Source organism: Orcinus orca, chromosome 20 (assembly GCF_937001465.1).
Source record: "Orcinus orca chromosome 20, mOrcOrc1.1, whole genome shotgun sequence".
Classification (NCBI taxonomy): Eukaryota; Metazoa; Chordata; class Mammalia; order Artiodactyla; family Delphinidae; genus Orcinus; species Orcinus orca.
Genome location: NC_064578.1, coordinates 29,998,464 through 30,024,626, shown reverse-complemented (window position 1 = coordinate 30,024,626; position 26,163 = coordinate 29,998,464).

The window sequence follows — 26,163 nt, the reverse complement described above, 5'->3', positions numbered from 1 at the left end:
GGTCAGTGAGGAAGTCCGAGGATTACGTCCAAGGCCCACCATGGATAAGCGGTATCACAGAGATTAACTATTACTTCTCAACAGTGAAGGGCATGTTGGCAGCTCAAGCATAACATGCCTAAAACTTACCCTTGAAGCAACTCTTCTGCTTGAAATAGTTCTTAGAGGGGCATCCTCAGCCCCTCTCCAGCTCACATTAAAAACCTGGAATGCTTTGTGACATTCCTTGTCCTTCCCTTGATCACTGGTCTCCACCTACTTCCACTCTGCCTAACCTGCTGACCTAGTTCATACGGGATCTCCAGGACCTGGGACAGTAGCTGGTACATAGTAGGTGTGGTAAAATATGAATAACATATTTATCATTTTAACCATTTGTAAGCATACAATTCAGTGGCATTAAACATATTCATACCGTGTGCAACCATCACCACTGTCTACACCTAAAACCTGTTTACCATCTCCAACAAAAACCGTACTCATTGAACAATAACTCAGTCCCTGGTAATCTCTATTCTACTTTCTGTCTCTGTGAACTTGCATATTTTGGGTTCCTCATATAACTGGAATCATACCTATTTGTCCTTCCATATCTGGCTTATTTCAGTTAGTGTAATGTTTTCAAGGTCCATCCACGTTGTAGCACGTATCAACATTTCATCATTCCTTTTTATGGTCGAATGACATTCCATTGAATCTATAGCTCAGATTTTATTTATTTATCCATTCATTTTTTTAATCCATTCATGTTTTTATCCATTTTTTAATCCATTTTATTTATCCATTCATCTGTGGATGGAAACTTGGATTGTTCCCACCTTTTGGCTGCTGTGAATAATGCTATGAATATTGGTGTACAAATACCTGCTTCACTCCCTGCTTTCAATTCCTTCGGATATATGCCTAGGGTCATACGGTAGAGTTCTATATTTAAGCTTTTGAGAAACTAACAAGCATAGCAGCTACACCATTTTACGTCCTACCAGCAATGCACGGGGATTCTCCTCACCAACACTTGTTATCTTTCAGTTCAAAAAAAAAAACTGTGGTCATTCTAGTCGGCGTGATGTGCTACCTCCTTGCGGTTTTAATTGCATTTCCCTAATGATTAATCATGTTGAGCATCTTTCCATGTGCTTGTTGGCCATTTGTATATCTTCTTTGGAGAAGTGCCTATTCAAGTCCCTTTCTCTACTTTTAAATTGGGTTGTTTATTATTTTGTTGTTGGGTTGTAAGAGTTCTTTATATATTCTGGATATTAATACCTTATCAGGTAGACTATTTACAAATATTATTTCCATGCAGTATGTTATCTTTTTGCTTTCTTGATAGTCTCCTTTGATGCACAAAAGTTCTTAATTTTGATGGAGTCCAATTTATCTTTTTTTAATTTTGTGTCTGCTTTCAGTGTCATATCCATGACGTCATTGCCAAATCCAATGTCATGATGACTTTCCCCCAATGTTTTCCTCTAAGAGTTTTACAGTTTTAGCAATTAAGCTTAGGTCTTTGATCCATTTTGAATTAATTTGTGTATATGGTTTAGGGTAAGTGTCTAACTTCATTGTTTTGCCTTGGGGATATCCAATTTTCCCAACATTTGTTGAAAAGACTGCCTTTCCTCGTTGAATGGTCTTGGCACCCTTGTCAAACATCAACTGACCATATGTCTGAGTTCAAGATGCTATACCAAAATACCATAGATTGGGTGGCTTAAACAACAAGTGGTTATTTCTCAGTTATAGAGGATGGAAGTCTGAGATCAGTGTGACAGTACGGTCGGGTTCTTGGTGACAGCTGTTTTCCTGGTTTGAAGATGGATGCCTTCTGCTATATTCTCACATGGCAGAGAGAGAAATCATCTCTCTCTTACCCGTTCTTTTAAGGGTACTAATCCCTTTCATGAAGACTCCACCTTCATGGCTTAATTACCTCCCAAAGGCCCCACCTTCAAATACCATCACATTGGGGATTAGAGCTTCAATCTATGAATTTTGATACAAACATTCAGTCCATAGCACCATATATGTGAGGGTTTATTGCTAGGATTTCTATTATATTCCATTGGTCTATATGCCTGTTCTGATGCGAGTTCCATACTGTTTTTATGACTGTAGTAAGTTTCAATGTCAGGTAATGTGAGCCTTCCAGCTTTATTCTTCTTTTTTCAAGATTGTGTTGGCTATTTGGGGCCCTTTGCAATCCCAGATAAATTTGAGAATCGGCTTTTTTATTCTTGTAAAGAAGGCTGTTGGAATTTTTGATAGGGATTGTGTTGAATCTGCAGATCATTTTAGGTAGTATTAACATCATAAGAATGTTACATCTTCCTATCCATGAACAAAGGACGTCTTTCCATTTATCTAGATCTTCTTTAACTTCTTCCAGCAATTTTTGTAGTTTTCATCATACAAGTCCTTCTCCTCCTTGGTTAGATTTATTCTTAAGTATTGAATTATTTTAGGTGCTAATGTAAATGGGATTGTTTTCCTAATTGCATTAATATTTTTTAAAGCTCCTTAAAAGATGCTTATGTGCAGTTGGAGTTGCAAACCACTGTCTTAGTCAAAGGTTGACAAGGTAGATGGGAAGGCCATGTCTCCCTAACCTCCCTGTTTTTGTGCCTGGCAAGGACCCTCACCTTGAGTCACTGCTCAATAACTTATTTTTTTTAATTTTATTGAAGTATAGTTGGTTTACAATATTGTGTTTAATTTCTGCCATACAGCAAAGTGACTCATTTACATATATATATATATATATATATATATATTTTTTTTTTTTTTTTTTTTTTGCGGTACGTAGGCGTCTCACTGCTGTGGCCTCTCCCGTTGCGGAGCACAGGCTCCGGATGCGCAGGCTTAGCGGCCATGGCTCACGGGCCCAGCCGCTCCGTGGCATGTGATATCCTCCCAGACCGGGGCACGAACCCGCGTCCCCTGCGTCGGCAGGCAGACTCTCAACCACTGCGCCACCAGGGAAGCCCTATTTCTTTTTCATATTCTTTTCCGTTATGGTTTATCACAGGATATTGAACATAGCTCCCTGTGTTATACAGTAGGACCTTGTTTATCCATCCTGTATATAATAGTTTACATCTGATAATCCCAAACTCCCAGCCCATCCCTCCCCATCCCCTGCCCTTGGCAACCACAAGTCTGTTCTCTATGTCTGTGAGTCTGTTTTTGTTTCGTAGATAGGTTCATTTGTGTCATATCTTAGATTCCACATATAAGTGATATCATATGATATTTGTCTTTTTCTTTCTGACTTACTTCACTTAGTATGATAATTTCTAGGTCCATCCATGTTGCTGCAAATGGCATTATTTCATTCCTTTTAATGGCCGTCAGTAACTGTTTTCTGATGCATGCATGTGTAGCTTCCTTCTTGGAAAATACATTTTTAAATTTGTTAGGTTTCAAATAGGCTACACCTGCATCCTGATGATTCTGGTCCTCTTCCTATGCCCCAACATTTTCCATTTTCCCCAACTGGTTCCCAGAGGGAAGCCCTGTTTATCACTGATTCCTCTGAAAGACTGGACTCATCCAGGAAGGGAGCTGACATCGGCTACAAAGCATCTCCTACTGGGATGGGACTGGGGACCCACCCCCTACCGAAGGAAGCAATGATACTTGATTTCAACCAAATAGCACTGGCTGGGAAATGACCCCCTCGGTACCAGTAGTAGCATTCAGACCCACAGGGTGTGGCCAGCTGATGGATGGGTCAGCTGGAGAAAGGAGGGGGTCTGCTTTGATTGAGGACACCAGCACAGACACCCCACGATGGCCATATATGCAGCTCCTGCCATCACCTGATCACGCCCACCTTCCTTAACATTTATTACGAGCACTCATTATGACTGGTATCCAGGGGCCCCCAGCCCCAGACACTCACTCAGGGACAGGTGGCCGTCCGCCACAGGGTTTCTGGTCAGAAATTCACAACCAGGAGGACTCCAAGTTCACCAGCCTGATTGGCACTGCTTTCTGAGAAACCTAACAGATGGGCTCTAATTGCAGACCTGTTGTGGGGACATTGTTAACAAACACACAAGTAGCTGTATACAGGGCTTTTTGGAACCGAATGTGACTTGGCAGCTGGGGACGGAGATCTAATTACCAACATCTGAGTTTCTTGTTTAATGAAGGGGAATGTGGAAAACGGCCGTGCTTGAGGCAGCTGGGATGGAGAAGGCAGCCAGGGCGGTGGCTGTGCTGTGCCTGCACACTCTCTGGTGGCCAGGTGCTTTCGTGTCATCCAGGGGCTTCCTCTGTCCTCTCCCTGAAGTCCAGACATCACTTTGGGGAGAGAGGGTGGGATTCTTGGGATCCTTAGGTATCAACCATGGACTGTTAGAGAACAGCATAGCTGGGGGCACGTTGGTCCATATTCATTAGGCTTTTCTTCTTAAATTGCCAAGTTGACATTCCAGAAAAATATACCATCTTTAACATATGGCTTCCTATATCTCCTTGCACAATGCTATTTAACCTTGAAATACATTTACCCCAGTTTCACAGTTCATAAATTTCCAATAATAACTTGCTCAGGCTTCTGCAGACTTGCCTTGTCCAAGTGCTATTTTAAGCACTTTACCTGATTAGCTCATGGAATCATTTTTCTAAGTTATTTTTTAATTTTTAAAATTCTATTTTTTCTAACTCTATTGAGGGTATGATTGACAAATACAAATTGTATCTATTTAGGTTGTACGATGTGATTATTTAAAAGTGTACCACATGATGATTTAATATACATTGTGAAATGATCACCATAATCAAGTTAATATTGCCTCATATAGTGACCATTTTGTGTGTGCGCGGTGACAACACTTAAGATCTATTTTCTTAGCAAATTTCAAGTATACAAGACAGTATCGTTAACTGTAATCAACAAGCTGTGCATGAGATCCCGGAACTTATTTAACTTATAAACGAAAGTTTGCACCCTTTAACCAATAGCTCCCCAATTCTTTCACTCCTAATTTAATCCTTTAAGTAACCCTAAGAGATAGATACCATTCTGGTTTCCAGCTTACAGATGAGGAAACTGAGGCACAGAGAAGTTAGGTTACCTCTTGGGGAGAGGTTGGCCTCACCCTAGGTTCTGGTCTCAGGCTGACTTATCTGATATTAGTAATAATTGGCACTCAAGGATGGGTTGCTGAGTCCCAGCTACTGTGCTTTACAGGCTTGATCTCACTCAGTTAAGCCCCCCAATAACTTTATGAGGTAGACACCATTATTGTCTCTGAGACTTGAAACTGAGGGTTGGAAGATGGAGTGACTTGCTCAAGTCACAAAGCTTGTGCTGTGCTGAGCTGGGATTCAAACTCAGGGTGCCTTCTCTGAGCCTCACTGTCCTGACACTCTATTAGAAAAGGCCCTGACATTTAGCATCACTGCAGGGATTCTTTTTCTCTTTGAGGTCAATGACTTTGTGGTCACAATGTCCATTTAAGAGGGTCCACGGAAGAAGTTGCTCTTGAGTTTCAAGACCAGGGGAAAATGAACCATCTCTGGAGAGATCAAATTGGTTTTACTGTATGGACACTGAAACTTATGAAACCAACCTCTCCAACCAGGGTTCAGGTTCCCTTAGGGGGATATGCAGGTGTGTCTGAAGCTTCTAAGGGTCTACCTCTTATGGTTGTTACAAAAGCACACAGTAAGCATCTTCACATGCTCCCAGGGTGTCATTATTCCTTGAGAAGGAAAAACCACTCAGGTTCTGCTCCCAGCCTCCCCAGGGGTATACTCCTGGATAAATATGAGAAGCACTATTGTAAAGAATCATGCTTCTCACCTTCCCTTAGTTATTAGGCTGCTCTGAAAGCGTAAGGAGCAGAGTAGCAAGTTTGCAGGACCTTGGGGCCCATGTTTTGTATACAACAGCCTTAGCCTGAGCTTCTCCATATTTCCCTTTTGATCTAATTTCTTTCTTCCTCATTATTATTTGTGGAAGATTATATTTTCCAAAATTGACTACAACAATATTTCTGGTCCCACATGTGCCTTCAGAACCTTGTCACTCCCCTCCCATTGAACCAGGATGAGCCTTTGTAGCGGCCTTGACTAATAGAGTGTGGCAGAAGTGATACCATGTGACTTGGCAAGACCTCACCGTCACTGTCATAAAAGATGATATAGGTTGGTACTGATGTTACCTAAGGTAGAGTAAGCGCACATCCCCTGTCTCTCTCACTGAATACAGCTATAAAACTGTGTACAAAATACCTGGGGCAGATACTTGAGGACTCTGAAAAGTAAGGGTAATGGGCAGATTCAGGAAGACCAGAACTTGAAATATCACTGAAGTGGGGGTGAGTTTATCATTTTTCCCCTGCTCCTTCCACCACGTGGCCCTGCATAGTCATGGAAATATGTGGCAGATTGGGGTAAGTAAAGCCCCGACTGCCTGGATAGAGAACAGAAAAGGGACTCCTTACTCTGTTGAAAAGTACCAGGGAGACAGCAGAGAGAGAAGAGTTTAGGAAAGCAACTGCATAAAGTGGTTTATAAATTCCTGGGCTCACCTCTGAGCTGCACACGCATGGATCTGATTCAAATTAGCATACCAAAGACTTTGAGAACTGAACTGACACAAAGACCGCTGCCCATGTGACAGAATGGCGATGGGTGGTGTGCATGCAGACCAGAGTCAAATAACACTACAAATAATTTAAAAACGGAACTAACATTTGAACCCTAGCCTGCAGAAGACAGGTTGAAACTTGCAACTTGAACAGGACAAGTCAATTGCCTGCTAAAATCAAAATGTCAACCTTCTCTATAGGATTTATATAAGACCTAGTATTTCGTAATCTAATATTCAAAATGTCCATGATAGCATCTCAAATTACTTGGCATATGAAAAACCAGGAAAATATCAAAATGCATGAGAAAAGACAATCAACAGATGCCAGCCCTGAGATAAGAAAGATGTTGGAACTATATGACAAAGCAGCAATTAAACAAATGCTCTAATAAGTAACTGTGAACACTCTTGATATAAATGACAAAATAAAAAAGTTCATAATCTAATTTTAGAATTTAAAAAAAGGAAATGAAAAACTCACTGGATGGGCTCAATAGCAGAATGAGATGACAGAGAAGTGAGTGAGGATGAAAGACATAAACCTACAGATTCAGGAAGCTCAGTGAACCTTAAACAGGCAAACCTAAAAGAATCACAATCAAACTGCTGAAAACTAGATCAAAGAAAAAATATTTAAACGAGCCAGATGAAAATGATACATTCCCTATAGGGGGACAACAATTAGAATGACTGTGAGTTTCTCATCAGAAGCCAAGGATGCCAGAAAAAAGAAGAATGACATTTTTAAAGTGCTAAAAGAAAAGAAATACCAACCCAGAATTCTATAACCAGCAAAAATATCCTTCAGAGGGCTTCCCTGGTGGCACAGTGGTTGAGAGTCTGCCTGCCAATGCAGGGGACACGGGTTCGTGCCCCGGTCTGGGAAGATCCCACATGCCGCAGAGTGGCTGGGCCCGTGAGCCATGACCACTGAGCCTGTGCGTCCGGAGCCTGTGCTCCTCAAAGGGAGAGGCCACAACAGTGAGAGGCCCGCGTACCACAAAATATATATATATATATATCCTTCAGAAATGAAGGTGAAATAAACATTTTCAAATGAAGGAAAATAAAAGAATTCATTGCCAGCAGACGGGCTCTAAAATAATTGCAAAAGGAAAATTTTCAGACAGAAAGGAAATGACACTAGAAGGAGACCTAGAACATCAGGAATGAAGGAGGAGCAACAGAAATGGTAAGTATCTGGGAAAATATAATAGACTACTCTTCTCTTAAATTCTTTAAAATGTGTCTGGTGGTTGAAAGCAAAAATCATAACACTGTTTGATGGAGTTGTCAATGCATGTAGATATAATATATAAAACACCTATGATATAAAGGAAGGTGGGTAAAAGTACCTATACAGTGGTAAGGTTTCTACTTTCAACTTGAAGTGGTAAGCTATCAATCCTAAGGGAACTATAAAAGTTAAGTATGCATATTGTAATCTCTAGAGCAAGAAATAAACTAAACAAAGAGGTGTGATAAAAAAACACAATAGAAAACTTAAAATGAAATGTGAAAATATTCAAACAACCCAAAAGAGGGCAGGAAAAGAGAAACAAAGGAAAAAGAGCAGAAGTTAATCATGAATAACAGGAAGATCTTGGACTAAACACTTGGAAATGAAACAACACAGTCCTAAATAATCCACAAGTCAAGGAGGAAGTCTCAAGGGAAATTAGAAAAGATTTTGAGCTGAACAGAAACAAAAACACCTTATTTCAAAATTTGTAAGATGCAGATACAGCAGTGCTTAGAGGGAAATTTATAGCATTAAATGTTTATATTAAGAAAAGGAGTTCTCCCCGGCTCTCCTGACTAGACGTAAACGTGCAGGCCACTCTGCTCACGCAAGGCACCGTGACATTTGCGACCAGACTCAGATTAAGTGAGGGGACGAAGGCGGAAGATGGCGGAAGAGTAAGACGCGGAGATCACCTTCCTCCCCACAGATACACCAGAAATACATCTACACGTGGAACAACTCCTACAGAACACCTACTGAAGGCTGGCAGAAGACCTCAGACCTCCCAAAAGGCAAGAAACCCCCCACGTACCTGCGTAGGGCAAAAGAAAAAACAGAGACAAAAGAATAGGGACGGCACCTGCACCAGTGGGAGGGAGCTGTGAAGGAGGAAAAGTTTCCACACTCTAGGAAGCCCCTTCGCGGGCGGAGGCTGCGGGAGGCGGAGGGGGGAGCTTCGAAGCTGCGGAGGAGTGCACAGCAACGGGTGCGGAGGGCAAAGCGGGGAGATTCCCGCACAGAGGATCGGTGCCGACCGGCACTCACCAGCCCGAGAGGCTTGTCTGCTCACCCGCCAGGGCGGGCGGGGCTGCGAGCTGAGGCCGGAGCGCAGGGAGAGGACTGGGGTTGGCGGCTTGAACATAGCCTGAAGGGGTTAGTGCACCACAGCTAGCCGGGAGGGAGTCCGGGGAAAAGCCTGCACCTGCCGAAGAGGCAGGAGACTTTTCCTTCCCTCTTTGTTTCCTGGGGCGTGAGGAGAGGGGTTTAAGAACGCTGCTTAAAGGAACTCCAGAGACGGGCGCGAGCCGCGGCTAAAAGCGCGGAATCCAGAGACGGGTGCGAGCCGCGGCTGAAAGCGCGGAATCCAGAGACGGGCGCGAGCCGCGGCTGAAAGCGCGGAATCCAGAGACGGGCGCAAGCCGCGGCTAAAAGCGCGGACCCCAGAGGCGGGCGGGAGACGTTAAGGCTGCTGCTGCCGCCACCGAGGGGCCTGTGTGCGAGCACAGGTCACTCTCCACACCCCTCTTCCGCGGAGCCTGTGCAGCCCGTCACTGCCGGGTTCCCGGGATCCAGGGACAACTTCCCCGGGAGAGCGCACAGCGCGCCTCAGGCTGGTGCAAAGTCACGCCGGCCTTTGCCACCGCAGGCCCGCCCCACACTCTGTGCCCCTCCGTCCCCGCCGGCCTGAGTGCGCCAGAGCCCCCAATCAGCGGCTCTTTTAACCCCATCCTGTCTGAGCAAAAAACAGACGCCCTCCAGCGATCTACACGCAGTGGCAGGGCCAAATCCAAAGCTTAGCCCTGGGAGCTGTGAGAACAAAGAAGAGAAAGGGAAATCTCTCCCAGCAGCCTCAGAAGCAACGGATTAAAGCTCCACAATCAACTTGATATACCCTGCATCTGTGGAATACCTGAATAGACAACCAATCATCCCAAATTAAGGAAGTGGACTTCAGGAGCAAGATCTATGATTTTTTCCCCTTTCCTCTTTTTGTGAATGTATATGTGTATGCTTCTGTGTGAGATCTTGTCTGTATAGTCTTGCTTCCACCATTTGTCCTAGGGTTTTATCCGTCCATGTTTTTTTTTTTTTTTTAATTTTTTTTTCTTAATAATTAATTTTAATAACGTTATTATACTTTACCTTCGTTCTTTCTTTCTTTCTTTCCGTCCTTCCTTCCCTCCTTTAGACAACGAATCATCCCAAATTGAGGAGGTGGTCTCTGACAGCAAGATTTAGGATTTTTCCCCATTTACCTCTTTTAGTGAGGGTGTATGTGTATGCTTCTGTGTAAGATTTTCTCTGTGTAGCTTTGCTTCCAACATTTGTCCTAAGGTTCTTTCCGTCCCTTTTTTTTTTTTTTCCTAAATAAGAATTTTTAAATTCAACAACTTTATTATACTTTATTTTATTTTTACTGTATCTTCTTTCTTTCTGTCTTTTTTCCTTCTTTCCCCCTCCTTCCTTCCTTCCTCCCTCCCTCCCTCCCTCCTTTCTTTCCTTCTTGCCTTCTTTCCTTCTTTGCTTCTTTCTTTCTTTCTTCCTTCCTTCCTACCCTCCTTTCCTTCTTTCTTTCCTCATACTTCTACTAATTCCCTCTACTTTTTCTCCCTTTTATCCTGAGCCTGTGGATGAAAAGCTTTTGGTGCTCCAGCCAGGAGGCAGGGCTCTGCCTCTGAGGTAGGACAGCCAACTTCAGGACACTGATCAACAAGAGACCTCCCAGCTCCACATAATATCAAACGGCGAAAATCTCCCAGAGACCTCCATCTTAACACCAGCACCCAGCTTCACTCAACGACCAGTAAGCCACAGTGCTGGAAAACCTATGCCAAACAACTAGCAAAACAGGAACACAACCCCACCCATTAGCAGAGAGGCTGCCTAAAATCATAATAAGGCCACAGACACCCCCAAACACACCACCAGACATGAACCTGCCCACTAGAGAGACAAGATCCAGCCTCATCCACCACAACACAGGCACTAGTCCCCTCCACCAGGAAGCCTACACAACCCACTGAACCAACCTTAGCCACTGGAGACAGACATCAAAAACAGGAGGAACTACAAACCTGCAGCCTGCAAAAAGGAGACCCCAAACACAGTAAGATAAGCAAAATGAGAAGACAGAAAAACACACAGCAGATAAAGGAGCAAGATAAAAATGCACTAGACCTAACAAATGAAGAGGAAATAGGCAGTCTACCTGAAAGAGAATTCAGAATAATGATAGTAAGGTTGATCCGAAATCTTGGAGATAGAATGGACAATAGATTGGACAAAATGCAAGAATCAGTTAACAAGGACCTAGAAGAACTAAAGATGAAACAAGCAACGATGAACAACACAATAAATGAAATTACAAGTACTCTAGATGGGATCAATAGCAGAATAACTGAGGCAGAAGAACGGATAAGTGACCTGGAAGATAAAATAGTGGAAATAACTACTGCAGAGCAGAATAAAGAAAAAAGAATGAAAAGAACTGAGGACAGTCTCAGAGACCTCTGGGACAACATTAAACGCACCAACATTCGAATTATAGGGGTTCCAGAAGAAGAAGAGAAAAAGAAAGGGACTGAGAAAATATTTGAAGAGATTATAGTTGAAAACTTCCCTAATATGGGAAAGGAAATAGTTGATCAAGTCCAGGAAGCACAGAGAGTCCCATACAAGATAAATACAAGGAGAAATACACCAAGACACATATTAATCAAACTGTCAAAAATTAAATACAAAGAAAGCATATTAAAAGCAGCAAGGGAAAAACAACAAATAACACATAAGGGAATACCCATAAGGTTAACAGCTGATCTCTCAGCAGAAACCCTACAAGCCAGAAGGGAGTGGCAGGACACACTGAAAGTGATGAAGGAGAAAAACATGCAGCCAAGACTACTCTACCCAGCAAGGATCTCATTCAGATTTGATGGAGAAATTAAAACCTTTACAGACAAGCAAAAGCTGAGAGAGTTCAGCACCACCAAACCAGCTTTACAACAAATGCTAAAGGATCTTCTCTAGGCAAGAAACACAAGAGAAGGAAAAGACCTATAATAACGAACCCAAAACAATTTAGAAAATGGGAATAGGAACATACATATCGATAATTACCTTAAATGTAAATGCACTAAATGCTCCCACCAAAAGACACAGATTAGCTGAATGGATACAAAAACAAGACCCTTATATATGCTGTCTACAAGAGACCCACTTCAGACCTAGAGACACATACAGACTGAAAGTAAGGGGATGGAAAAAGATATTCCATGCAAATGGAAGCCAAAAGAAAGCTGGAGTAGCAATTCTCATATCAGACAAAATAGACTTTAAAATAAGGACTATTAAAAGAGACAAAGAAGGACACTACATAATGATCAAGGGATCGATCCAAGAAGAAGATATAACAATTGTAAATATTTATGCACCCAACATAGGAGCACCTCAATACATAAGGCAAATACTAACAGCCATAAAAGGGGAAATCGACAGTAACACATTCATAGTAGGGGACTTAAACACCCCACTTTCACCCATGGACAGATCATCCAAAATGAAAATAAATAAGGAAACACAAGCTTTAAATGATACATTAAACAAGATGGACTTAATTGATATTTATAGGACACTCCATCCAAAAACAACAGAATACACATTTTTCTCAAGTGCTCATGGAACATTCTCCAGGATAGATCATATCTTAGGTCACAAATCAAGCCTTGGTAAATTTAAGAAAATTGAAATTGTATCAAGTATCTTTTCTGACCACAACGCCATGAGACTAGATATCAATTACAGGAAAAGACCTGTAAAAAATACAAACACGTGGAGGCTAAACAATACACTACTTAATAATGAAGAGATCACTGAAGAAATCAAAGAGGAAATCAAAAAATACCTAGAAACAAATGACAATGGAGACACAACAGCCCAAAACCTGTGGGATGCAGCAAAAGCAGTTCTAAGGGGGAAGTTTATAGCAATACAAGCCCACCTTAAGAAGCAGGAAACATCTCAAATAAACAACCTAACCTTGCACCTCAAGCAATTAGAGAAAGAAGAACAAAAAAACCCCAAAGCTAGCAGAAGGAAAGAAATCATAAAAATCAGATCAGAAATAAATGAAAAAGAAATGAAGGAAACAATAGCAAAGATCAATAAAACTAAAAGCTGGTTCTTTGAGAAGATAAACAAAATAGATAAACCACTAGCCAGACTCATTAAGAAAAAAAGGGAGAAGACTCAAATCAACAGAAGTAGAAATGAAAAAGGAGAGGTAACAACTGACACTGCAGAGATAAAAGAGATCATGAGAGATTACTACAAGCAACTCTATGCCAATAAAATGGACAATCTGGAAGAAATGGACAAATTCTTAGAAATGCACAACCTGCCAAGACTGAATCAGGAAGAAATAGAAAATATGAACAGACCAATCACAAGCACTGAAATTGAAACTGTGATTAAAAATCTTCCAACAAAGAAAAGCCCAGGACCAGATGGCTTCACAGGCGAATTCTATCAAACATTTAGAGAAGAGCTAACACCTATCCTTCTCAAACTCTTCCAAAATATAGCAGAGGGAGGACCACTCCCTAACTCCTTCTACGAGGCCACCATCACCTTGATACCAAAACCAGACAAGGATGTCACAAAGAAAGAAAACTACAGGCCAATATCACTGATGAACATAGATGCAAAAATCCTCAACAAAATACTAGCAAACAGAATCCAACAGCACATTAAAAGGATCATACACCATGATCAAGTGGGGTTTATTCCAGGAATGCAAGGATTCTTCAATATACGCAAATCTATCAATGTGATAAACCATATTAACAAATTGAAGGAGAAAAACCATATGATCATCTCAATAGATGCAGAGAAAGCTTTTGACAAAATTCAACACCCATTTATGATAAAAACCCTGCAGAAAGTAGGCATAGAGGGAACTTTCCTCAACATAATAAAGGCCATATATGACAAGCCCACAGCAAACATCATCCTCAATGGTGAAAAACTGAAAGCATTTCCACTAACATCAGGAAAAAGACAAGGTTGCCCACTCTCACCACTATTATTCAACATTGTTTTGGAAGTTTTAGCCACAGCAATCAGAGAAGAAAAGGAAATAAAAGGAATCCAAATTGGAAAAGAAGAAGTAAAGCTGTCACTGTTTGCAGATGACATGATCCTATACACAGAGAACCCTAAAGATGCTACCAGAAAACTACTAGAGCTAATCAATGAATTTGGTAAAGTGGCAGGATACAAAATTAATGCACAGAAATCTCTGGCATTCCTATACACTAATGATGAAAAAGCTGAAAGTGAAATCAAGAAAACACTCCCATTTACCATTGCAACAAAAAGAATAAAATATCTAGGAATAAACCTACCTAAGGAGACAAAAGATCTGTATGCAGAAAATTATAAGACACTGATGAAAGAAATTAAAGATGATATAAATAGATGGAGAGATATACCATGTTCTTGGATTGGAAGAATCAACATTGTGAAAATGACTCTACTACCCAAAGCAATCTATAGATTCAATGCAATCCCTATCAAACTACCACTGGCATTTTTCACAGAACTAGAACAAAAAATTTCACAATTTGTATGGAAACACAAAAGACCCCGAATAGCCAAAGCAATCTTGAGAACGAAAGAAGGAACTGGAGGAATCAGGCTCCCTGACTTCAGACTATACTACAAAGCTACAGTCATCAAGACGGTATGGTACTGGCACAAAAACAGAAAGATAGATCAATGGAACAGGATAGAAAGCCCAGAGATAAACCCATGCACATATGGACACCTTATCTTTGATAAAGGTGGCAGTAATGTACAATGGAGAAAGGACAGCCTCTTCAATAAGTGGTGCTGGAAAAACTGGACAGGTACGTGTAAAAGTATGAGATTAGATCACTCCCTAACACCATACACAAAAATAAGCTCAAAATGGATTAAAGACCTAAATGTAAGGCCAGAAACTATCAAACTCTTAGAGGAAAACATAGGCAGAACACTCTATGACATAAATCAAAGCAAGATCCTTTCTGACCCACCTCCTAGAGTAATGGAAATCAAAACAAAAATAAACAAATGGGACCTAATGAAACTTCAAAGCTTTTGCACAGCAAAGGAAACCATAAACAAGACCAAAAGACAACCCTCAGAATGGGAGAAAATATTTGCAAATGAAGCAACCGACAAAGGATTAATCTCCAAAATTTACAAGCAGCTCATGCAGCTCAATAACAAGAAAACAAACAACCCAATCCAAAAATGGGCAGAAGACCTAAATAGACATTTCTCCAAAGAAGATATACAGACTGCCAACAAACACATGAAAGAATGCTCAACATCATTAATCATTAGAGAAATGCAAATCAAAACTACAATGAGATATCATCTCACACCAGTCAGAATGGCCATCATCAAAAAATCTAGAAACAATAAATGCTGGAGAGGGTGTGGAGAAAAGGGAACACTCTTGCACTGCTGGTGGGAATGTGAATTGGTTCAGCCACTATGGAGAACAGTATGGAGGTTCCTTAAAAAACTACAAATAGAACTACCATATGACCCAGCAATCCCACTACTGGGCATATACCCTGAGAAAACCAAAATTCAAAAAGAGTCATGTACCAAAATGTTCACTGCAGCTCTATGTACAATAGCCCGGAGATGGAAACAACCTAAGTGCCCGTCATCGGATGAATGGATAAAGAAGATGTGGCACATATATACAATGGAATATTACTCAGCCATAAAAAGAAACGAAATTGAGCTATTTGTAATGAGGTGGATAGACCTAGAGTCTGTCATACAGAGTGAAGTAAGTCAGAAAGAAAAAGACAAATACCGTATGCTAACACATATATATGGAATTTAAGAAAAAAAAATGTCATGAAGAACCTAGGGGTAAAGCAGGAATAAAGACGCAGACCTCCTAGAGAACGGACTTGAGGTTATGGGGAGGGGGAAGGGTGAGCTGTGACAGGGCGAGAGAGAGTCATGGGCATATACACACTAACAAACGCAGTAAGGTAGATAGCTAGTGGGAAGCAGCCGCATGGCACAGGGATATTGGCTCGGTGCTTTCTGACAGCCTGGAGGGGTGGGATAGGGAGGGTGGGAGGGAGGGAGACGCAACAGGGAAGACATATGGGAACATATGTTTATGTATGCCTGATTCACTTTGTTATAAAGCAGAAACTAATACACCATTGTAAAGCAATTATACCCCAATAAAGATGTTAAAAAAAAAAAAAAGAAAAGAAAAAGAAAAGGAGAAAGTTCTCAAATTAAGAATCTAAGCCTCTGCGTGAAGAAACTAAAAAAAAAGAAAGAAAAAGCAAAATAAAATGAAAGCAAGCAAGCAGAAAGAAGCAGAAGTCAATGAAATCAGAAACAGAAAAGCTGTTTCTTTGAAAAGACCCAAAATGGCTATACCTATACCAAGACTGACTAAAATTATAGAAGACACAAATTACCAATATTAGTAACGAAAAGGGGGATAGTATTACAACCCCCATAGTAGATAGTAAGAGGGAGTTTTGGAGGTGATGAAACTTCTGTGTCCTGATTGTAATGGTGGTTAGATGAACCCATACATTAAAAAAGTTAATTCTACTGTATGATAACTTTTTAAAAAAGAATATTCAGATAAAAATTAAAATTAAATTAGGAGTTTGGGATTAGCAGATACACACTACTATACATAAAATAGAGAAACAACAAGGACCTACTGTATAGCACAAAGAACTATATTCAATATCTTGTAATGGAAAAGAATCTGAAAAAGAACATATAAATATATATATATATATATATATATATATATAAAAATATATATATAGCACTGAATCACTTTGCTGTATACCTGAAACTAACACAACACTGTAAGTCAACTATACTTCAATTAAAAAAGAAAAAAAAAATTAAAAGGTGATACAGCTTCTGCTGTATGCCTGTGTATATATACACACAGAAATCATATCTATACATATGTATGTATGTGCATGTATATATGCAAATGCGTGTGTGTATACATACCCACATAATATATATATTTACCTATATAGCTATAGAAGAGCTAGAGCTAAGACACCAAACAGGTGCAGTGAGAAAACACGGAGATTAGCAATAAGAAGTTATTACCGCCCCAAGGGCTAAGGAACAAGGGGGAAGATGGCATTTCAGAGTCCAGGATTCAGGGCCATCTCATGGGAGCCAGTACCTTGGAGGAGGCAAGGAAGTCTGAGAAACCGTTTATTGAGTTCAGTTCCCTGAATGCAGAGCAGAACAGGGGAAGAAGGGTGGGGTGGGAGAGCAGATCTTCAAGCAGACCCGCAAGTGGCCAGTCTGCGGATGAATTATAGTACCTATCTCCTGGAATTGGGACGAAGACAACATTTAGTAGTAAGAAAAATGCCTGGAACTTAGTTACTTAAGAGACAGCTGCTATTACTGAAACCTAGGAATTGCAACACTCCACATAAAGAGACAAGTGAGGCTTGGAGAAGCTGATGGACTTGTTTAAACATCACACAGTTAGGAATGTCTTTGTAATGAGATAAACCAGATAGGATAGACAAGAGTAAAAATTCTAATTCATTTTGGGGTTCAGATGTGAAGTTTTAAAGACCTTTCTATGGGACTTAAATCCAGATTGGACTGACTCTGAAGGTCTCAATCATCTGGCTGCCTTGAAGGATGAGATGTACTTGCATTTCCCACAAACACATTTAACAGGAAAGGGCTCATATTTACGAGAATGTATGCTCCATGACAGCATGGGATTCATGTGCTTTATTCATTGCTGTGTCCGCAGCACCTAGCATAGCACTTGGCATACAGTAGTTGCTCAATGAATGTTTGTTGAATGAATGAAATACAATTGGTGACATGGTGATTGTTCTTGGTGTTAATCAGTTTGGCTGATTAAACATAAATGTTTTATAGGAAAGGTATAAGGGTTACAAAATTGATGGGAGATGAAGGGGGTGGGTCTTGGGACTAGCAGGAAGCTAGGAAACACTGCAGGCCTACGAAACAGCTGGGACGTAGAAACTTCTCATTCCAAGAGCGGTCTGGTCGAGACATGCCTCATTCACCACCATTGCCCTCGTGAAACTAGCTCCCAACATTCCTACTATTCTAGATACAGGGGAGAAAAATTAACTTGCTGACCTCAGGTCATACACCGGAAGCAATTCGGAAGAAGATCCTCACCCCTGCTCATCCCCTCCCTAGCTTCCTTACGAAGAGGCCACCCTGGAGTCAGGAATGTGGGACCTGGGAATTGCTCTCTTGTCAAATCTATTGATAACTTCAGTAAAGAGAAATAATTCATCTTAAGCAATAACAGAAAGCACCATAGAGTATGATCAAAGAACATGGGTTCTAGAACCAGACTGCCTGAGTTCCAATCTTGATTCTTTTAGCAAACACACTATGCAACCCTGGGCAAGTCACACATTCTCTTTGCCTCAGGTTCTTGATCTGAAAAATGGGAATAGAATAGTTAAACGAGCTAATACATGCAAAGTGCTTAACAGTATCCGGCCAGAGTAAACCGTTCAATGAATAAAATCAATGTGGGTTAACGTATCAGTTATCTGCCATAATATGCCACATACTAAACAAACACAAACCCAGTGCCTTAAAAGCTCATGGGTCTGCTTGGTGGACAGGTGGTTCTGCTGGGCTGGGCTATGCACACTCAGGTGTCTCTGGTCAGCTGGCTGGTCACCTGTGGGTCTATTTTGTGGCTCTCGGCTGTGCTCACTCACATATTGGGAGTTAGCTGGCTATTGGCCAATCTAGGATGGCCTCCCCCTCTGCTCCATGTGGCCAATAGGTTTGTCCAGGCGTGTTCACTGGGGGTGGCACTGGAAGAGTTCTAAGAAGCAAGCAAGGTCTTCTGAGGCCTAGGCTTGGAGCTGGTACCATCACTTCTGCCATATTCTGTTGGCCAAAGCCAGTCACATTTTCAGCCCTTATTCATATGTTGAAGTCCTAACCCCTAGTACCTTAAAATGTGACTGTAGCTGGAGATAGGGCCTTTAAAAAGATGATTAAAGTAAAATGAAGTCATGTGGGTAGGGTCCTAATCCATTATGACTGGTGTCTTTGTAAGAAGAGGAGACTAGGACACAGACATGCAAGGGGGAAGACCATGTGAAGACTCAGGGAGAAAATGGCATCTGCAAGGCAAGAAGAGAGGTCTCAGAGGAAACCAACCCTGCCCACACCTTGATCTTGGACTTCTGGCCTACAGAAATATGAGAAATTACTTTTCTGTTGTTGAAGCCTCCCAGTCTATATGGTTCTTTGTTATGGCAGCCCTACAAACTAATACAGATTTTGGTGGGGAAACAGACTTTACTTTTTTTTTTTTTTTTGCGTTACGTGGGCCTCTCACTGTTGTGGCCTCTCCCGTTGTGGAGCACAGGCTCCAGACGCACAGGCGCAGCGGCCATGGCTCACGGGCCCAGCCGCTCCGTGGCATGTGGGATCTTCCCGGACTGGGGCACGAACCTGCGTCCCCTGCATCGGCAGGCGGACTCTCAACCACTGCACCACCAGGGAAGCCCCAGACTTTACTTCTTGATGTGAGGAGCTGCAATGACATTGCAAATAATGTGTTTATAGAAAGGCATGAAAAATTGGGGACTTTTTTGCCATCAATTTACTGCCCCTAGAGATGGGGGTGAAAAGCTGAGCTAATCAACGTGGCGAGAGAGAGAGAGTAATGGGTTGGAAATCAGGAAGGTTGGCTGTACTCCCAGCTCGGTCTTCTTGGGGCCTCAGTTTCCTCATCTGTGTCATGAGGGGGCTGGACCAGCTCTTGCTATGTTTCCCCCCAGCTCTGATAGCCCAGGATCAAACCCCAAGCTCCTGCCCACCTCGCCAATGTCAAAGTCCAAGTGTTCATCGGGAAAAGACGCCCCTCCACTCACCCTCTGGGCACTGCCCTCGGAGGACTTCACCCTCAGCCTTACCAGTAACTGCTTCCTACCCATGGTCAGAGGGCACCTGCCTGGGAACATTTACCTAACAGTGGCTAACAGAGAGGAGAGAAGCCCTGCTCCAAAGCCCTGAAAAAAGGAAAAGCCAATAGTGGTATCTTTCTTGTTATCTCCCGGACTAGTCTCCATCCCCTCGAGAGGGCAATGCAATTGCGTATGGATTTGGGGGATCTTTGCTTGTGGCCTTCGGAGAATTTGGCTGACAGTAACGACAAGAAGGGAAAACTCAGACAAGTAAGAATGAATGAGATCCCAGCGAAAAAGAGCTATTAAAGGAGGAGGGGTAGCTATGGAGAGGGAATACTTGGCAAATCTAGAAGCACAATCATCAGATGACCTGGATGATATGAGCACCGGGTTATGAGAATTCCCCTGGTGAACATGGCAGAATCCTTGAGCCTGTGAAATTGTTGTGGACAGAGGCAATGAAACGGCCAGAACTTTTGAAAAAGTCATGAATGGATGTCACAGATATCTGAGAATCAGCAGATAAATCCTCCCATAGACCTTAATATCTGCCAGACACTGATGTATATAGTTTAAGTGTATGAGTTCATTGCATCCTTACCAAAGTTTTACAAGGTAAATACTGAAGTACTGTTATCACTATTTGTGCAGACAAGGCAGGAGGAGCACAGGGAGATTGACTGTCTGCCCAAGGAGCTGCACTTGAACTTGGGCAGGCTGTGTCAAAAGCCCAGGGTCTTGGGACTTCCCTGGTGGCGCAGTAGTTAAGAATCCGCCTGCCAAGGCAGGGTTCACTGCATTGTTCTTGGTGGCTTGAACACAGGTTCAAGCCCTAGTCTGGGAAGATCCCACATGCCACAGAGCAACTAAGCCAATGCGCCACAGCTACTGAGCCTGTGCTTTAGGGCCCATGAGCCACAACTACTGAAGCCCACGTGCCTAGAGCCTGTGCTCCAGAACAAGAGAAGCCACTGCAATGAGAAGCCCACGCACCGCAACAAAGAGTAGCCCCCTCTCGCCACAACTAGAGAAAGCCTGCGTGCAGCAATGAAGACCCAATGCAGCCAAAAATAATAAAATAAATAAATAAATAAAATTTTTTTAAAAGCCCAGGATCTTCACTGCTTTTGCTGAATTGAGTGTCCACATTTTCTGGAGCCTGGTATGTGAGAGATGGAAAATAGCTCATTTTACAGATTGGGAAAATGAGGCCCAGAGGGGTCTTCTAGTAGCACTCTTTGTCTGCAGTCTACTCATACTGCTATATTCTTTTCCACTCGATTGCCTCATCCTCTGCATCTATCTGGTGAACTTCTACTTATCTGCCAAGATTCTGTTCAGGTGGCACCTCCTCTGGAAACCTTCTCTGCTCACCTCAGGCAAATCAGGTTCTTCCTCTTTTGGCTCCCACAGAACTCAGCCTGGGTCCTTATTAGTGTTTTTTTCATATGCAGTAAGTAGTTTCTTTTTCCTTTTCAGAATTCTTGAAAAAGAAAATTGCGTAATGGATACATTTTAAATATCCATGTTCCCATGAAGCAGAATTTATGTTTGTTAAGATTTGGCCATATTTGCTACAAGTCTTTTAAACAAAAGAACTTAAACATAAAACTAAACTGGAGGAGTTTTTTTTGAAATAAAAGAAATAAAACATTACAGGTGAAGTTGAAGTACCACATCTGCAGTCCACTTTCCCTTCTTGCCATGAATTTGTCGAGCATCTATTTTTAAATTCATATATATATATATTTACCAGTATGTGTGTGCATGTGTGAAAGATAACCGACATTCAGAAAAAAACCAAGAAACATATATGTACAGTGGGACAAACAGTTGATAACCACCACCACTGACAAAAAATAAAACTAAAACATTGCAAATACCCCAAAGACTCACTGCACTTCCTCCCTGATTATAATCCTTCCTCTCCTTGGACCACCTATAGATTCTTACACAGTGTAATTTAGCTTTCCTTGACTTTGAGCTTGATGTAAATGGAATCACTCAGTAAATATTCTTTCATGTCTTGCTGCTTGGGCTAATGTTGCGACTGTGAAAGTTTATGTGTGCATAGTATTCCACTGAATGATATACCTCAATTTATTTATCCATTTTTCAGGTGATGGGCATTTGATCTGTTCCCAGTTTTCAGCAACTATAAGAACCTTGTTGCTATGAGTGTTTTTGCCTATGTCTGCTGGTGTACATTGCACATGTTTTTCTAGGATGCATGCCTAGTGGAAGAATTGCTAGGTCAGAGGGTGTGTATAACTCCAGTTGCCCTGGATGATGCTAAATTGTTTTCTAAGAGCCTGAACTCTTAACCATAATATCAAACTCCCTTACCAAAAGGATGTGTTGAAGGAATAAATGGGTTTTCGAAAAAGCAAAATAGTGAATACAAGGAAGGGGTTGCGTTAACTAGTATCAGAGGCTGGGAATCCAAGCATCTGTCTATTGACATAGCATCTCTCTGTGGCACCTGCAGGCTCTGGACCCTGGAATTAGCTGAAATCAGCTGCCCTGGAGGGTGTAAGGAGCACGTCGCTCCCATCCAACTCTGCCTGGACGGTATCTGCTGACAAAGCAGAAGGATAGATGTTAGCAGTGATTTGGACTTTATCTCTTGACTGCTTCATTACATCCTACCCGTAGCAGTGCTGACGAGCAGTCGTGAGGAGGCGGCCAGAGCTCTCAGGGCTGCCCGAGCCGCACTGGGGGGCCCTGCCTCAGTCTCCCTTTTGCTTTTCTGGTACTCCCTGGGACTTGGAATTATCGCTGTGAGCCAGACCCGAGGTCCTCTTGGGGACTGCTCTGGTATATACCCTTCCACCTTTATCCACAATATCCTCAAGTGGACCCCACCAGGGTCCCTCTGAATGACCGGGAAGCCCTTTCATTATTCTGTCCAATATGTCATCTAGGGCTGTTTACAAATCCAAGGATTCTCTTGCCAAATGTACAGCCTGTTCCCCAGGCTTTCATGTTATAATGAAATGAAGAACAAGCAAGACATCTTAATATCCTATTCTGCTAGAAAGTGAGATCTTTTTCCCCTCTCTCTCTCTTAACAGCTAAATTAATATCATCAAACATTCTGAAAAGATCCTTTATGAAAACATCTCTCTTGCCAAAACAGAAAAGTTTATTATAAAACTGGAGAAATTTGTTTCAACTTGTTAAAAGCCCTGTGCTCAGCCGTGAATTTGGTCCCCCCCCCTTCTTTTTCCTTCTTCAGTTAATTTCACACTAATCCATTTCTTTATCAGGCATTGGAGTGAATGCGAGTGGAGTGAGTGATGAAGATGAGGGGGCAATGGAGGTGTTTGGCTCTGTAATTTCATCCTTGAATTTTGTGATTACTAACAGGACAACTTTTTTAATTTGCTCTTTTGTCTGGATTCCCTGGCTGGCAATCTGCTTGGTGAGCTCGGCTTTTTAATCAATCACCTAGATAATCAAATGTCACTGGCTATCTGCTCCGTGTAATTACTTTTGCAATTAAAAATCAACCTCAAGTTGCCTCATCTAATTAGAGGGATGGGCAGATTTTCATCTAGATTGATTTTTTAATAAATATTGACTTAAAATGCCATAATCTCATCATATTCTTTCATTTTCTTTGTACCAAAAATCAAACAAATGGAAGAATTAGCAAGCAGAAGGAATCGTGGGACTTCAAAAGCTTCTGCTGGTTCAGACACACAAAACTATGCTGTACAGAAGCCCAGCTTAACTCGCCTAATAACAATACTCAAAAGCTTCCACCTTTTATTGGAAAAAAGAACAAAGCAATCCAACAATTATATTTCACACTAACATTGTTGCAAGCCCACAATTCTAAGAGCTTCTAATTTCATTTATCGTGCTGCCAGGGACAATCATTTCTATTAATGTTATTATTTCTTTTAAAGCAATCCCATACATGCTCCTAGAATTTTGAGCATTAGCAGAAAAAATTATATATCTGCGTCGTGCTAGAACCGCCACTGTGAGTTTTCTTAAACATACAAATGCCACGTCAGGCAGATAATTTTCTCGTCTTTGCTGTCTTGGATCTTTTATGTATTGTAATTAAAACACTGTCAATAACACAGTTCGTTGCGTTTTGGTTGTCGTGGCTGATGTTAAACATGGAAAATCCACAATCTGGTAAGGGGATTACCTACAGGAAAATAACACACTTTGCTCAGAGAACAATTGTCCTAAGATGAAATGTAATGGTATCTTGTGCGCCTGTTTAAAAAAAAATCATGTCGGTGACCCTGACAGAATTCCATTTAAACCTCGTCTGATTGGGGGGATGATGAAGAAGGGCTAATGCTTCTAGCATCCCCGCTTTATTCCATCACAAAGAAGGGACTTCTGCCTTCTTGGGCGTTCACACTACCAGGGAGGAGTAGCGAATTGCTGGCATCTGCCTGCACAATTCACTCTAAGAAGAGAAAAAAAAACCCCACAAAACCAAGGGAAGTCAAACTTTCAGCTCTAATTGGTGGCCAAACAGGGGAGTAAGGAGAGACCCAAACAAAAGAGCCAGGGACGGTAAGAGAGAGAACAGTGACTGCACCCCGCGTCTCCCACGAGGCAGAGAAGTACCTGCCGGTGGGGATGGCTCGTCTGCGATGGCAGCCACGCTACCAACTTGGAGTTCGAGTCTCCGTTTCCCAAAAGGATATTCCATGGGCTATTGGTCTCGTAAAACATTACTCCAAAATGGAGGGCTGTGTGGTCAGATCACTTTTAAAAAACACAACATTCTCCACCTCCTTGCTGGAGAGAAATAATACACATTATCCTTGAATGTCTCTGAGAAGTCCTTCCACAAAGCCTGTTTGGCTCAGAATTTATCAAAGTTATTTTTCCTTGGATTGTCCTATTTCTATCTATCTATCTATCTATCTATCTATCTATCATCTATCTATCAATCATCTATCTATCTATCATCTATCTATCTATCACCTATCTATTATCTATCTATCTATCTATCTATCTATCATCTATTATCTATCTATCTATCTATCATTTATTTCTTTAGGGGGTACCATGGGGAAACATTTTGTCAGTGCACACTTCGGGAAGCACCGGTATTTACAACACACAAAGAATCTCATTTTTCTGCACCATCAGCCTCTCTTAGGGACAAAACTTGACTTCTAGATGTGTTGCTGATTGTGTCTCCTAAGTGCAACGTGATGTCTGGCATGTCAGCGTGTGCTTATGGCCACCTTCAGTGACCTACTGAGAATGAGGAAAGCAGTGGGGAATCCCAGGCTCATGGTAACTAGGCATCGTCTGTGGTTCTTGCCAGAGGGAAATTCTGCAGGTGTGTGCTCTGACATCATCACACTCAGTACAGGTTGAAAGAGTTGCCTGGGTGCCCACTGCTGTGTGGAAAAAGGATGAAACTCCATCAAGAGTTTGAGAAAATTAATAGAAAGAGGAAAGGGGAAGGGGTGGGAGTGAGACCCATTTGATTACTATTGAATATGTACCACATGGTAGGCACTGGGCTGAATGTCCTTTCTACCTGCCTTTTTCATTTAATCATCACAACAGCTCTATAAAGCCAGCACTTTATAGAGTTGTCTTTTTATTTTTATTATTATTCTTCCCATTAAACAGATGAGGAAACTGAGGCTTCAAAAAATAAAGTGCTGGTGAAAGGCAACAGAGTTGGGAATGGGCAGAGTTAAACCCCAGACCCACCTCTGAAAGACACCAAACACTTTGGGCTCTGGACCCACTTCATCTTCTAGGAGTCAGCCTGGGGACAAGAGGTAGGGGTTGCTGACACGGCGGAAGGATTGCGCTGTTGGGGAAGAAACATCCTTGTGGGGAGGGTCTATCAGTCATCTGTTGCCATAAGAATCCTGTGTTACAAGCCACTCCAAAAATGGCTTAAGCAATAGGCATTTCCTCAGCTTTTGAGTTTGCCAGTTGATGGGGAGTTTCTTCTGCTCTCATCTGGCCCAAGTCATGAGTATGGGGTCAGCTGTGGGTTGGCTAAGGGTGATTTGGGCTGGCTTTCTCCCAGGTTTCAGGGTAGGCTGGATGTCATGGGCCTAGGAAGGCTTTGGCTGGGACAACTGGAGATCTGGGCTCTGTTCCATGAGTCACATCTTCCAGCAGGTTGGCCTGGGTGTGTTCTCGTGGAGAAGGCAGAGGGCAAGAGGAGAAGAGAAAACGCATAAGCACATTTCAAGCCTCTGCTTGCCTTGTGTTTGCTAACGTCTTAGTGACCAATGCAAGTCACACAGAGTCAAGGGGCGGGCACCACAAGGTTACAGAGACGAGGG